This window comes from Cervus elaphus, chromosome 4, assembly GCF_910594005.1.
Source record: "Cervus elaphus chromosome 4, mCerEla1.1, whole genome shotgun sequence".
Taxonomy (NCBI): Eukaryota; Metazoa; Chordata; class Mammalia; order Artiodactyla; family Cervidae; genus Cervus; species Cervus elaphus.
Window position 1 is genome coordinate 18,789,521 of NC_057818.1, and position 16,257 is coordinate 18,805,777.

Below are 16,257 nucleotides of genomic sequence, written 5' to 3' on the forward strand. Positions count from 1 at the left end.
GTCAGCAGGGCCCCAGAATGAGAACTATGTAGCAGAAAGCCCCGATGACACATGATGGATGTGGAGTATGAGTTCAAAATAAATTTTATTATTTTTAATCACTGCAGTTCTGGGATTGTTTGCTATCATAGGGTAACCTATCCTATTTGAACTGACACAGGAACTGAAATCAGAGAGATTAAGTCAGTTTCTCAGTTTCACACAGCTAATTAGTGGAAGAACCAGACTTGATCCCAGATACCCTGACTCCAGAGTTTGACTACTTTTCCTACTCTGGCATATAGCATACCTACACAATGTCTCCAAATTGGAACTTAGAAGGTAGAATACAAAGCTCTTTCTAAAGTTCTGAGTGTCTTTGGGAGTAGGGCTCCAGAATGTCAGATTGACAAGACCTCATCATCTGTGCTTTTCAAACTGAAAGTGACAGAAACTCAACTTATACTGGTATTTTTACAATCATATATCTCAATAGTCTATGGCTAGAATTGGCTTAAGAACTGAGCTCCACACAATTCCTCAGGACACTGTTCCCCCACCCCTCATCACTTTACTCTGCTTCCAACAGTTTGGGCTTCAATCTTAGGCAGCCTCCCACTTTAGGGAAGCAAAGAGGCTATCCTCAGCTTAGCACCCCAGAAGAGATGTATTTTTGTCCTTCCCACCTTACAGGGAGGTTTTTTTTAAAAAAAAATTATATTTTAATTGAAGGATAATTACTTTACAGAATTTTATTGTTTTCTGTCAAAAATCATTATGAATCAGCCATAGGTGTACATATTCCCCCTCCCTCTTGAGCCTCCCTCCCATCTCCCTCCCCATCCCACTCCCCTAGGTTGATACAGAGCTCCTGTTTGAGTTCCCTGAGCCATACAGCAAATTCCCGTTGTCTATCTATTTTACATATGGTAATGTAAATTTCCATGTTACTCTCTCCATACATCACACCCTCTCCTCTCACAGGGAGTTTTTAAGGACTGGATGAAATGACGTGTATGAACGTAATTATGAAAGAAAGAGAAGTATAAACTTTGGTGTTGAGCTGGCTAGTGTTAACTGATGAGAGTTCAAGTGCTTCCTCTGTCACTGGAGACGGAGAGAATGAATGACACAGAGGGTAAACCTTGATGCAGAGTTCAAGTTGAGGTTCCAGCACACAAAACCCAAAGGGACAATAACATTCCAGCCAGAGAGGCAAGAAGCAGTGCTCATGGAGTGAGATTATGGCACAAGGCATGGCATTGGGAAGTGGCAGCAGCTGTAAATTTGAGCCATGGCTCCTGGGTATGGCAAACATCAGTGGGGGGCTCCACAGATTAAGATCTTCCTTGTCCAGGACTGGTGCCCCATCCCAAAAGGGCAGCCTCCAGTGGGCTCGTCTGTATGGCTAGACTCTAATTAGCCTGGGGAGGAAGATATGTGACCAAGTTGAGCCCATCTGGTCCTTCTTGGAATAGAACTCTCGGTTCAGAGACTCAGAAGCTTGAGCGTGATCATTTCTTTATTTGTAAAACTTTATTGAGCATCTATTAAATGCCTGATATTGTCCTAGGTACTGGGGATTTAGATCTTTTTTTTTTTTTTCTGGGTCAACACAGATTTTTAAAGCTAGATTTATAAGGACACAAATAAATATAGTTGTCAGATCATAACCACTATAAAGGAATAAAACAGGGGAGTGTGACAAAGAATGACCAGGTAATCATGGAAGCCTTCTCTGAGAAGGGTCATTGAAGCTGAGTCCTGAGTAAGAACTTATTCATGGGAAGAGGCAGAAAAGGGGATTCCTAAAAGGAGAGCAGAAGGTCCCCTAAAGTGGAAAAACTTGGCATTGTGTAGGGCCAGAAGGAAAGTTGGTGTGGCTGGAGGATGGTGAGCAAGGTGGAGAGTGATAAGTGAGTCCGGAGAGGTCTGCAGGGGCTGAATCACCAAGGACTTGATCACCATATTAAAGGGCTTGGCTTTTATCACACATGCTCTAGATTGAGGAGCTGAGTCATGTTAAGGCCAGGGCCTTATGGAGAAGGGCAGCCAACACTGCTTAGATGCCTGGAGCTGACCAGGCTCTTACCCTTCAGGAGCTTTGGCTCCTCAGTGATGCCTAATGAGTGAACCAGGCCCCCTGCCTCTCAACATCCTCTGTCACACTATCTTCATTTAGGAAAAATGTCAGCCAGAGCTAGCTTCTGCAGGAGCTAGCGTATCTTTCCTTCTATTGCAAGCATCTTTTCTGATGTATAAAGGTATCTTTGATCAGCTTCCAACCAGAGCCAGGAAGGGGAATTTTGTGTAGGTAATCCACTGAGAGAATATGCTCAGAAGAAACTTGTAATGGAGTGAGGAAGGCAAGAATAGTGTAGGGAAAGACGCAAAGATGTGTTTTTCAGCTAACATCTAGCCACAGCCTGATCCCTCTGAAGGCCCTGAAGCATGAATAGCTTCACAGAGTTGCAGTGTCTTGAAGCAAGGTGACTAGGTTTTGTATTGCTGTGCCAGTCATTGTCTGCAGGCCCCCAGGCTTCTCTGGGTGAGGTGGTTCCCATCGGTCAAGGGCAGTTCTCTGGAGGAAAGTGCAGCTATGAGCCCTTAGCAGCCCAAACATGCAGTGTACATGGTTTGTAACTTGCCCAGTGATGGGGATTTGGGTAGTGCACCAAGAGTGCTTTATACAAAGGGCACAGTGTGTTTCCTTGGAGGGAAGCTTGAAGCTGGGTCAAAGATCCAGGCAGATACAGAGGAGATGCTCCAGACCCTGGCTGCAGAGGCCAGTTAACCCCTGGACTCTACCTGTTGTTGAGCAGTGGGTGATACTGGACTTTCTACCCTGGTTAGGACTGGAATGAAGAGAGCGCACACCCGAAAATGCCCAACCTGGACCACAGTCTGTGACAAAGGCTCTGTACATGACTTCTGTGCTGCTGGCCAGTCTTGTCTGGCATGAGGTTCACCTTTCACATTTTACAGATGGGGTCATGGAGGCTCAGAGGGGTTACAGAGGTTATGTAGCTGGGCTCAAGTTAAACAGTTATTTAGTTGGTGGAATTTGACTGCTGCTGGACCTGGACCATCACAGCATCCAAAGGAGTGGGGCTGGAAAAGGTGGGTAGGAAGAGTAGCCTCATTTGTTGAGGTTCTCTGGGGCCAGTCTCATGTTGGGGCATCTCTGTTCACCTGGAACAAATTCTAGGCTTTCGCTTCACACTTACTGTGTTCTTATTTATCTTTCTCTCAGGCCAAGGAACCCAAATTACATTTCTTTCCAGCTCCCACAGATGCCACATTTCTCTTCTCAGGCCATTGCTCATCCTCCTCTCCCCTGCTCCAGCGACTTACAGAGTCCAGCGTCAGCATGTGCACAGTAATGGCTACAATGGGAGCTCTGGCTCACTGCTCATTTCTGCCAGGTTCAGCAAGACCTTAGCTGTGACCAGAAAGCCATTTGCAGGGAAGGTTTGGGCTGGTGGGTGGTGTGGGTGGCTCAGAGTTTTCTGTGAGTAGACCAACTCCACAGTTTTTGCCATATCTTCATAAACTCCAGGATATCTTCTACTTACTTAAAAAATTGGCTTATATTTATTACTTGGAGACATATTTTTTATAAAGGGACTTTATGACCACTATCATCAATAGAAGACAACACTTACTGGCCATAACATTGTAACTTTAACATTGCTAAAATGCCTAATAATTAAAATCATTTGTGTGGCTCAACTGTGGAATATATTTGACATTTTAGGAAACACTAGCATTGTTGAAAATGTACAGTGGGAAACTGGATCCTGATTCAAGCTCTTCTATCAACATAACAACAATGGTAGCAAGAATGAGAATAATGTTCAACATTTATCGAGCACATGAGTCAATCATTGTGTTAAATATCTTCTACAGATCTTCATATTCCTAGTTTGGGGTCCTGAGAAGCAGTCCTAAGAGGAGGATTTTTGTGTAATGATATTTTAAGGACCTGCTCTCAGGAGAGGCAGTAGGGAGTGGCAATCTCTGGGCTATGCTTTGGCTTTAAAGAACCAGCGGGGAAAGCATTATAGGCAGAGAATATTCTGCTCTGCTGGTTTGTAGTAAAAGCACATCTCCTTTAGTCAGGCATCTTTTGATTGTGTCAGACACCCAGGTCAGTATGGAGTATGGCTTAATCCAGAGGAATTATTGCCTGTTTAAAAATTCTAATAGTGGCTTCAAGCAAGACTGAATGTCCTCAGAGTCATTTGCGTCTCTGATCTCAACTATTATTAATAATTTTGGATCCTCCCACGATGCAGGCTTTCCCCATATGGTGGCCCCAGGTTTAACTCAAGCCAGATGCTAATCACAGTGGAAGGAGACAAGCTCTTTCTTAGAGTCATCCAAAAGCCCTAGGGAAGGCTTTCATTGGCCCAGGGTAAGTCACATGACTACCCTTGAACCAATTGCTCTGACCGGGAGGTATGCTCTGATTGGCTAACCTTGGTCACATGCCTATCCACGGATGCTGAGGAACCTAGAGCAGTCAAGCTAGCTTGAATCCCAAGCACAGAGGTTGGGAGATGGAGACATACATAAAGGAAACGCTGGCCAGCAGGAAACAAATGTCCAGCTCCACCTGTCTACGCACTGAGCCAGGTTTGCTCTGCAGGTCAGGAGAGAAGTGCAGAGGACAGCAATGAACTGCACACTTTTAAATGTGCTGACGGCATTCCGGGAGGGGGTTCCCACTGGCAGCCCAGAATGCAATCAACTTGCGGCTTTTGCCAACCCCAGCACCTGTCATATTTCATCTTCTTTTAAATAACTTAAAGGATATGAAAGTCATAAAAGCAAACCCAGGTAGGGTCAGAAGTCGCGGGCTCCTCTGTGCGGAGGGCTGTCAGTTTTTGGCTCTGTACTCTGCCACATATTTGCTTGGACCCATTGGAGCTGAGCACAGCCCCAGTAAATATTCAAATGAGGCTCAAGGGTCTGAGTGGAAATAAATCACAACTGCTTGCCCGCCCCCAGGACGTACTCAAAATAACAAAGTACTGTGGCGATTACCTTCTTCGTAATTGTTATATATTTCTTTGACCTCGCAGCAGCTAAATTTGCCTTTTAAAGAAAAAAAAAATGTTGTTTCTGAGTAGGAGAGAAACATTTTAATGAACACCACAGGGTTTACTGATCACCGTTAATGAGTGAAAAAGGAGTGTCCTGCAGGAACTGTCTGTCTATCTTTAGAAAGCAGCCCTGGATGTTGGAGAGATAGAGGGTGATGAAGTTGTGCCTGCGTCTGCAAACTAGAAAACAAATTCGTCATGTCTTTCAGGCCGTCTGTAATGGACACTTCAGAAGCCACCAAAACCCTTTTGCACCTTTGCTTGTGTCCTCCCCTTTCAATAGTGGCGGTTAAACCGAGATTTACTGACTTCTATTAAGAGCTGCTGCAGAAATACTCAAAGAAATGAAACTCAACAGAAGCATTTCAATATCTCCGGGGCTCTTCATCCACCATTGTGGTTTGGGGAATGCTTAATGGGAAAGGCCCATTCTTACCAGTACACATCTTTTGTGTGTGTGTGTGTGTGTGTGTGTGTGTGTGTGTGTGTGGCCCTGGTCTCTGCACCAGAGCTGGTGATCAGTTTTGCTATTAAAAGTCCCTGACCTGCGCTCCTGAAATCAATTGGAAACCCAAAGAAGTAAAAAGCAATTTAATGCAGCCAGCTTGTTTGCTTCTAGAAATCAGAACGTTCTCCTTGTTAGCTTATTAAAATTAAGAGCAGGGAAAAGAGCAGTCTATTAACTACACATAATAAATGACGCAGAGTATGCTTCAGTTTTATTTTAAAGAACTGAAGGGAATGAGGGTGACAGAGACAGATAGGAAAAGATACATATAGCGATGCACTTGAAATAAGCAAAAGACCACAGAGACAGGTGAGGAAGCAGTGACACAATAATTCACTGGATGCTTGTGAAGGGCAAAGGCCTTTACACTAATCATCTTATTAATGTGTCCCATAACCCAGAGGTGGAGATTGCACCCCTTTTATACAGATTAGGACAATGAGGTTTGGAAAGGTTAAGGGATTTACTCAAGACCACATTGTTGCTCAGTGGAAGGGCTGTAACCAACTCCAGGCAGCTCAACTCCAAAGCCTTTGCTCTGTAGCACATCTGGACCACTCATTTGTTTTGAATATTGCTGTACAAGGGATTATATGTATGTGTATAAGTGTGCATCTTAATTAATAAAATCACACACATATATATACATATATATATATATTTTTTGTTTTGTCTTGAATGGTTAATATATTCACACGGCACAGCAATCAAAGCAGCATAACAAGATTACAATGAGAAATCTGTGCTTGTTCGTTGGGGGAGCTGGTGGCACCTCCCCACCTTTGCTGTGCTCTTCCCTGTCTTGGAGGTCTTCCTGCTCTTCTCTGCTTACTGGATACTGGGTCCCATCGCACTGGATCCCTGGTGGGAAGGAAAGAGGGTCACCTCTCATGCTCCTCTGGCCAGGACAGAGTTCCTGGGGGGAGGAGGTGGTGGCGATGAGCATAACTTTAAGCCTTTATAATATTTGTTACTCTCCTCTATAACTAAGAAGGAACAGATCTTAGAGGCAGAGCTTTTAGGCACCAATCACTTCACTGGGATTTAACAACTCTGGAGTGTTTAAAAATGCATTTTTATGATTGCTTTCTTTGTGGTGGCAATGTTGGTTTTCCCACATCATTAGTGAAACAAAGTTACCTTTTGGAACTAATTTATTTCAAAGTAAGATAATTTAAAGAAGAACATAAGTAAACAGTCATGCAGGTGATACAAGGAAATGCCAAAATTGTGAGACTGGGATGCCAGTAACTAAAAGGCTGCCTCATCTGTAGAGTTCAGTGCATGTGTGTTCAGCCACTTCAGTCGTGTCTGACTCTTTGCGACCCTATGGACTGTAGCCTGCCAGGCTCCTCTGTCCATGGGATTCTCCAGGCAAAAATACCAGAGTAGGTTGCCATGCCTTCCTCCAAGGGATCTTTCCAACCCAGGGACTGAGCCCACATCTCCTGTGTCTCCTGCATTGCAGGTGGATTCTTTATCCACTGAGCCACCTAGGAAGCCCTTAGAGTTCAGAGCCAAGTTCAAAGGACACTGTTCGTGGGGACTTACTTGATCTCGTTCTCTGCAGTATTACTAGCTCTCCCATGTCTCTTAAGAGCTTTCAGCTCACACTGTGATATAGGTCTCACTGGACCCATATCCTTCAGCCCAACTCTGAGTCTTTTTATCCCAATTAGGAAAACACTCAGTTCTTTTGACCCTTATTCAAATGACATGGTTTTGGATTCTTCTCCATTTGAATCACCCTCTTCTGGATGAAGATCACCTTGTCAATGTTCCTCTGAAATCTGATACTGCAATGTAGCTCCTGTGGTCACCTCTATTGATGTAACCCAAAAATATATGTGTGTGTCAGATACAAACTTCAGTAAAATATGGGATCCTGTAGCCTGCTTTTTTCCTTTTCAATAACACATCAAAAGCATCTTTTCAAAGCAGCAAATACAAATCTGCTATATCATTGTTAATAGCTATATAATAGCCTATTGCCTGAATACGCCATGATTTACTTAAAAGGGGCTTTAGCATTTTTCCAAAATGTCCCCAGCCACAAACTAAAGAGTAATGAAACTCAAACCAGATTTCTGACAAACCATTGTCATTATATCCTGGAGGCACTTCCCTGGGATCCTATGCAATCAGCCAACCTTTCCTGAGTCCCCCTCCTCTGTGCCAGACACTGTTGTAGAGACTGTAGATGGGCACCCAAGCAGATCATTGCAGTGCTGAGTGCTGGAGGGTATTCACTGGGGTATGTGTGAAATGTTCTGGGATTAGGGAGAGAGCACTAGCTAATCCTCTCTCAAGAAGGTTGAGGATGATTTCATACAGATGGTGCGTGCATGCTAAGTCATTTCAGTCCTGTGCAACTCTTTGCGACCCCACGGACAGTAGCCTGCCAAGTTTCTCTGTCCATGGAATTCTTCAGGCGAGAATACTGGAGTGGGTTGACATTTCCTCCTCTAGGGTATCTTCCTAACCCAGGGATTGAACCAGCCTCTCTTACATTTCTTGCACTGGCAAGCGGGTTCTTTACCACTAGTGCCACCTGGGCAGCTCACAGATGGTAGGAGGGCCCACAACTCGGAGTTTAAAATAAAAAGTGGGAACCAGTTTTGAAAGAGTGAATTCAGCTCTTGGTCCCGTTGAAGCCACTCTGGACATCCCCCTAGACCTAGGACCAAACTCTTGAACAACTCAGACCACCAGGAGCAGCTCAAGTCCTTGGGCCATGATTTTTGACAGAAGATTGATTCTCTTGGCAATTTTTATTTACTCATCCTGGGAACCATGGTCCTGCCCTTTCAGTGGTCAGGGATCTCAGGGACAGATTAAAGCCCCAGGCAATGTGGGGTTAATTAGTGAACCTTCTCACAGTGAGTCAGGCATATAGAACCTGCTTTTATTAACCCCTCCCCACTTCCAGTCTGTTTACCATGTATGATCTCCTCCAAGCCCATCTGATTGGTTCTGCCTGTTTACAATGACTGACAGGCCACTTATTACTCCTGCCTGCCCCTGCCTGGCACCTCAGGAGGCTTTTATTAGCCCTTTACCTGGGTGAGTTTGGGCTTGGAAAACACCTCTCCTTAAGGCAATCTCAAGATTATGTTTTTTCACCTGAAATAACCAGCACATTTATTGTTTTTGAAGGAAAGCAAAAATCTCATAATTGAAGTAAAAAGAAGAATATGCTTCTGGTTTTTCAAAAGTGTGTCTCAAAGCACGGAGGGTGTTCACTCACCTTGGGGACTGTACGCTGAGTAAGAGAGAGGAGTTCTGTGGTTGTAACTCACTCCTGGAGGACTCTCTCACCACAGCCCCCATTTGTTAAAACGTCCACCTAATGGTTATGGACGATGCACTTGCAAATTGCTACCTCATTGGGTTGAAAAGCACTTAAAATTCTGGACCATCATCAAAATCCCTCACTTCTAAGGCAATAACACTTACCTGGAAAAAACATCATCCATGCACCCCTTCACTACAATGCAGAAAGTTGGATGAAGATGGTTTTCAGCAAATTGACAAACTGAGCTAAACTTTATTTAATTTCAGAAAGGATGGATCTGGAAATAACATTGCTGGTTTCACGTGCTGGAAAAATCGATGCTATGATTTTTTTATCTTCTTCCTCTCTACTCCCTTGCTGGGGGCTGGTATAATAAGTCATTTGGACTGGCGAAACAAATAACCAGCCCGAGACCCCTGGGACTCATCATCGCCACCCTCCCAGGCTGCAGTGATGGACAGGCCAGAGGACTCCAGCTCTTCCCTTAGGCACTCCTGCTCACATTTGGCAGGGCTTTTCCCCCCAAAGGAAATATTAACAGCATGGTATCTGCTTCTGTGGGTCTGGTACCTTTCAAATGCTTTCCATACATTATCTCAATGAACCTTCACTACTCTCTGAATTTAGGTGCATTTGAAAAATAGCCCCTATTTCACAGATTCACAGGTAAGAAACTGAGGCTTAGAGGAGCAAGATCTTTCATTCAGGTGACTCTCCTAGAACAGGGAGCCAGGATTTGAATCCAGGTAGATTGATTTCAGAACTTGGCTATTAACAGATGGGGCAGCAGGTGGAGGTGTTGATGCCCCTGGGGGGAGAGCTGCTGACTTACTGCACACTGTAAGGGGTGGCAGAGATGGGGCTTGCCAGGATCGGCTGGGGTCCAGCTGTCCTCCAGCTTCAATGAGACGAATTTATCTGATGGATGCTGTTCTTTGTGCAAGGAAAAAGGGGTAAAAAGGCCCACTACTTAGGGAATCTTCTTTTGTCCCTAGAGAAGCCCAGGGAGACTGCAAGGGCCTCTCTTCTCCCTGGAGCTCTTGGTCTCCAAGACAACCACCAGGCCGAGTGGAGATGAGCCCTGCTTACTGGGAGGCCAAGTCCAGGCACATAGCTGGGAGCTAAGCACGGGCAGCCTGGCTGGATGCAGCTGAGAGACTGGGGCCTTTGCAGGGGCCTGGTCTCCCTCCTCAGCTTTAATTTGCCACAGAAAATCCCCCAAATGAGTGGTCTCCAACATCCAGCCTCAGATTTGAGCTTTGTTTGGAAGCTAGCAAGAATCAGCTCACTAAAAATCAATCTGTCAAACAAGCAACACACCAATCGTCACTTCACCCAATAACTGAAGAATCCATCAACATTTCGTCCTAGCCTGCCTTGTACCCAAAGACTGTGAAACCCTACAGTAACTGAGTCAGGGCAGTTCTCCATGGTCATTTTGCACCAAAAATCAGAATGGGGCATTCTTCTGCAAAGGCAGGGAGGACTGCTTAAGGAAAAGCCCACTTGCTGTCGGAAGCAACAGGAGTACTGGGGGAAATGATAATTTCCCATCAACAAAACCTCCATGAGCTCAGCAAATTGGCAGTTCGATGAGTTGCCTTATCTGGGGCGTGGACCAAGGCCCTTGTGCTTGAGTTCTGGTCCCGAGTTCCTGAGTTTCTCTTCTGAACCTCATGCTGAAAGGGAGTTTGAGGGGAATTTGATTTCACAGAGCATGAGCCCCAAGACTGAGTGCAGAGGGGAGCACTTTCTTAGGAGGGACTCCAGTTTTCTCAGGTATAGAATTGGAGATTCAGGATGGGGCAGTCTGCAAATGAGGGCCTGTTATATTCCATGACTGCAGATTCTTTGATTCCAATTCTGTGATTATAAATTCCTCCCGCGTGTGTGCCTGTATGCTAAGTCACTTCAGTCGTGCTTGACTCTTTGTGACCCCATGGACTGTAGCCTGCCGGGCTCCTCTGCCCATGGGATTCTCCAGGCAACAATACTGGAGTGAGTTGCTGTGCCCTCCTCCAGGGGATCTTCCTGACCCAGGGATCAAACCCATGTAAGTCTGTAAGTCTCCTGCAGTGGCAGGCAGGTTCTTTAACCACTGGCGCCACCGGGGAAGCCCTCAAATTCCTCCCACAGCATGTTAAATAAGAAAATAATGACAAAGTGAGACAAGTACTTTGGGAGTTAAAAGTACTGGATGAACACATGCTATCTGACTAGTCATGGTGGAGAACAGGACTTGGTAAACTTTTCCTGACTTGATAATAAATATTTTAGGCTTTGTGTTGAAACCACTCAGACCTGCTGTTGTAGCAAAAACAGCCAGAGACTGTGTGTAAATGAAATGATGAGCACTACTGTATTTCAATAAAACTTTATTTATAGACACTGAAACTTAAATTTTGTTTAATTTTCATGTGTCATGGCCTATTTTATTTTTATTTTGATATTTTTCAGTCATTTAAAAGTGTCAAGCTGGGCCTTCCCTTGTGGTCCAGTGGCTTAAACTCCTCGATCCCAAAGCAGAAGGCCCAGGTTCTATCCCTGGTTGGGGAACTAGATCCCACATGCTGCTACGATGATTGAAGGTCCTGAGTGCTGCACTAACAACCAGCACAGCCAAATGATAAATAATAATAATTTTTTTTGAAAAGATGTCAAGCCATTCCTAGTTGACAGACTGTTCAAAAATAGGCAGTGGGTCAGATTTGGCCTCTGGACCACAGTCTGCTGATCCCTGGTGTAGGGATCTCAGAGCAGAAGATATGCTAAATTCCCAGCCCTTGGATGCCTGATGTCATCAGTCATCCACCTCACCCCTGCTTGGAGGGCAATAACTGTTGCAGGGGCAAAGGTTGGTCCCCAGCTGGTGAAGCGTCCATAGTTTGCTGGTCCTGCTGGTATATTCTCTTCCCCAGAGCCATCCTCCCCACCCTCCTGCCTCAAGCCTCAAAGTGGATGAAAGGGCTTCCTTTGACCCTCCTGTTTCCAGTTCTAATCTTATCCCAATTTATAAGGAGTATTTTTCCATTGGAACTCTTGACTTTTTGAGTTTTCTTTCTGGACCAAAGGGGGAGAAAAAAAAAGGAAAAGAAAAGATGCAGGTACCCTGGACCCAAGTATGTGTGGCCACCAGAGTTTCAGCAGGCACCAGACTGCCCCCAGGGCCCCTAGGCAGAGCTCATTCCATATCCTGACTTGAGCATCTCCAAGGACAGCATCTCACTACCCAAATTGCTGAGGGCTCTGGAAGCACTCCCCCCAAGTCTGCTGGTATCCATCCCCTAGGAACTTACATCATGAAGTGTCACCTTTAGAGAATATGAAACTTCTCACATTCCATGTCACCTGAGGGTCCTCTACAAAACAGCATAAAAACAATTTTCATGCAAGTAAATACCTGGCATGCCTAAAAGTGATTGAACTGGGTTGAATAATCAGCTGAGCTGATCATGAGAAAACAATAATACCCCGTCTCTCCCCTCATTTCTCCTAGTCCCACTCCCCAGAGGCAGTCACTTTTAATGAGGAAATTTTAGTTGAAATATACCCTACAAATGGAAAAATCATATATATCATAAGTGTGGCTGATTATTTTCATAAAGACAGTCTTGTAACGAGCACCCAGATCAAGAAATGGAGCATGATCAGCACCCAGAAGCCACCATCCACCCCCAATTCAAGGCTACTCATTCTCTTAACCACAGGATATGCATGCATGCATGCATGCGTGCTAAATCGCTTCAGTTGTGTCCGACTCTGTGGGAACCCATGGACTGTAGCCCACCAGGCTCCTCTGTCCATGAGATTTTCCAGGCATGGATACTGGAGGGAGTTGCCGTGCTCTCCTCCAGGGGATCTTCCCGACCCAGGGATCGAACCTATGTCTCTTACATCGTCTGCATTGGCAGACGGGTTCTTTACCACTAGTGCCACATGGGAAGGCCATAGGCAATCGAAGCAACCACTGTAATGGTTTCTGTTTTTAGTTCTAACAGTTTCCTCCATATGTCTAAATAATACAATTATACAGTTGTTTTTGGTTGATCAATTCTGGACGCTGTCGTTCAACTTCCTTCTGTGATGAAAAATTTAGCTTCCTTATATCGGCCTTCGGTTTCTATCTTCTCTCCTCCAAAGACAATTACATCACTATTTTTCCTTACTCATCATCTAGGCGACTTCAGCCACTTTTTAAGACTTACATTTCTTTCACTCATCACAGACAATATCGTTTGCTTTTTAATTCCCTCCAAATACTTTCCCCACATTCAGACATGCTGTATATTTACTTTTAAGTCGGATAACATTTATATTTTGCTCTGTAACCATAGTTTCGCCTGTGTAGTTTGTAGGTTAACGTAAAATTTTAAATCCAATAAATAGTGTTTAGGTGATTTTTTTTTTAAGGTGATTTTTATAATATTGTTTCCTGGAGAACCAGCATCCTAGGATTACAACCCACAGGTTCAATGTCATAGTTCCTGAATCACTCAAAGAAGAATATTCCTGCAGCCTCACTTTACTTATTTTCACATTTATTCTATGGTCCATGGAAGAGAGGTGGCATGACATTTAAGGCCATTGATTGTCAAGAAGCCAACCTTTGGTTTTAGTGATACCAGGATAAAATGCACATGTGTTGTCCTGCTTGGTGGTAGCCTTGTATTCTGTTGTTATTAAAATCAACTTCATTCAGAGTGTCTACTGTTACTCAGAGATCTCTGAAAGGCTGGTGCTCCAAATGAGCAGCGATGTTTAAGACGAGGGTGGTGTCAAAAGCCTACATGTTTTTAAATGCAGGTAGTCATAAAATCAGTAGTTAATTGATTCCTGTGAGCACTCAGTTTTAGGAGAAGGGTGGCTCTGAGTGAAAAATACAATATGTGGAGGGGTTTAATTTTTTTTGGATTACCTTTTACCAGGTAGCGTGTAATTGCATTAGTAATCGGAGTCCTTCAAGCAGAATCTCAAACAAAGGATTAGTGGGAAGGAAGATGGAAGAATGCTGACTTCACAATAACTCACTGCCTTCCTAACATGATTATATAAATAAATTCAAGCAATATTTTCCAAGACGCTGGAGCCTGATCGTAAAGGCGTGAGGGGGCCCAGGGCCTCCACATGGCCCCTGGTTGGCGGGCAGTAACTGATTGCTGTGGTAGGGAAGGGCAGTCCCCAGGTGGTGAAATATCCAATATCTCTGAATTATCTGTCAGCACTCAGAAATTATTGAAGCCGGGCTGACTCCTCCAGTGGGGAGCAGGAACATCTTGGCTTCATTTGGCTAAACAATGGGGTTAAAATGGAAACCCCCCCACTGTGACCTCCCTGCAGTCCATGCGGGCCCTTCAGCTAGCTGGCAGCAATGGAAGCCACGCAGCGCTGGCTCCAGACACTGCTAACTTCTTGACCCCTGCAGTCAAGGAATCCTCAGAGCTGAATTTCAGGCTCCCATCTCGCCACCAGCAGGGGATTAGCTAATCCATCCTGCTGTGTTCTTCTGACAAAGGCGGCAGGCACAATGGGTGAAGATCTGGATCACACATCAGAGAGCAGTGATGTGCTGTCCGCATTGTTTGCCTGAGAGTCTTTGAACCTCTGTTTTCACTTAAGCCCAGACACTGCCTTGGAGGTCTCAGTTACTCCATTTGCTGGACTGAGCAAAAAGCCAGGGTACTGGAACAAGGCACTTTCCTCGTGGTTCTCCCAGACCTTTGTCCAGTTGCTTAAGAAAAAGATTGTAATTAAAAACACTTTGCAGCTGCTCCCAGCAAAGAGTATTTAAATCCTGATGACAAGAAACTCTGATCCCATGAATGCTCCATGGGGGATGGAATGTCATACTAGATATAGGGCAACTATATCTAAGGCTTGAGGGTGGGAACTGCCAAAGCAGCTAAAAAAGTCTTCAAACCTAACCTTACTAGTTGTGTGTCATGGGCAAACCACTTGATTTCTAAACCTCAGTGTTCTCATCAATAAAATGGGAGTAATTATAATTCCTTTGTTATAAGGATCCTTTGTTGTAAGGATCCCCTGGAGGAAGAAATGGCAAGCCACTCCAGTATTCTTACCTGGAAAATCCCATGGGCAAGGGATTCTGGAGGGCTCCAAGGGGAGCCTGGCGGGCGGCAGTCCTTGGGGTCACAAAGAGTTGGAGACGACTAAGCAATTGAGCACACACAGGGGTCAAATGAAACACTGGATGGAAAAATTCTTTGCAGGCTTTATGCAAAGGAGAGGGGGCTGTTGATATCTCTTTAGCTATGCTCATGGACTTATAGGTTGAGTTTCAGTCAGAGGAGTTTCCTTGGGGTCCTTGATGAATTTGACATTCCTCTGGCTCTCTTCATCCAGTTCTCTACCTGCCAGGTTCTTGCCTGTCCCTGCCCATCTGACTTCAACGCATCCCTGAAGGCTGCCCATCATGTTTTCTTGGTCTCTGTGAACATCCTTTTCTCCCACAGTCTGGTCCATATGTGGGTCCGCAACAGAATGTCAAATGATGGGGGTAGCACCAAAGAGGAGCCCAAAGGAAGCTGGTAGGTGTGGCTCTGTCAGTCTTCAATGATGAATATAAATCATCACAAGTCTGAGAACTCCTTGAGGACAGATATGGAGATTTATAACTGAACTGTTGGGCCATCCATTAATTTAAATTAGGTGTCATTAACAGAGGACTCCAAGTCCACCCTGCACTTGATCGAAGCTTGAGTCCTCCTCACAGTCACGCCCTTGGCCCTTCAGCTCATCTCCCCAGTCCCAGCTCTGCTTTTATGTGCCAGGTCTAGTGGGGAATTCAGAGGCAAATAGTATGGCCTAGCTGCTGCTATTAAGAAGGACAAAGTAAGAATACAAACATCAACACAAAGGAATTTTCCTTTAGTCATTTGTGCAGCAAATATTTACTGACTTATTCCATGCACTTTGCTGGACACTGTGGATTTAGGATGGGACGAGGTCACTGTCATGCCCTTGCCGAGCTCAGAGCACAGTGGAGGACTCATCTGGGGATAGTTAAAGTCGAGTGTGATGGGGACAATGTTAGGAGGTGCTGGGCTGTGCAGAACACCAGTGAGACATGCAGTACATAATAGAAAATCGGGAAGGCTGCTCAGAGGAGGCATGTCCAGTTGAGATCTGAGAGATGAGAGGAGCTGGTCAGTTAAATGTTAGAGAGAGGTCCAGGCAGAGGCAGTGGGATATGCAGAGCACATGTGGGCAAATGAAAATAGTTTGCTGTTACAGCAGCTGAGAATAGGACAGACAGTGGGAATTTAAAGGGTGATAGGCCATCTAAGTGAACCCCTGGAATTACCCTATTAGATAGGCACTGTTGTCATCAAATTTATATTACAGATGAG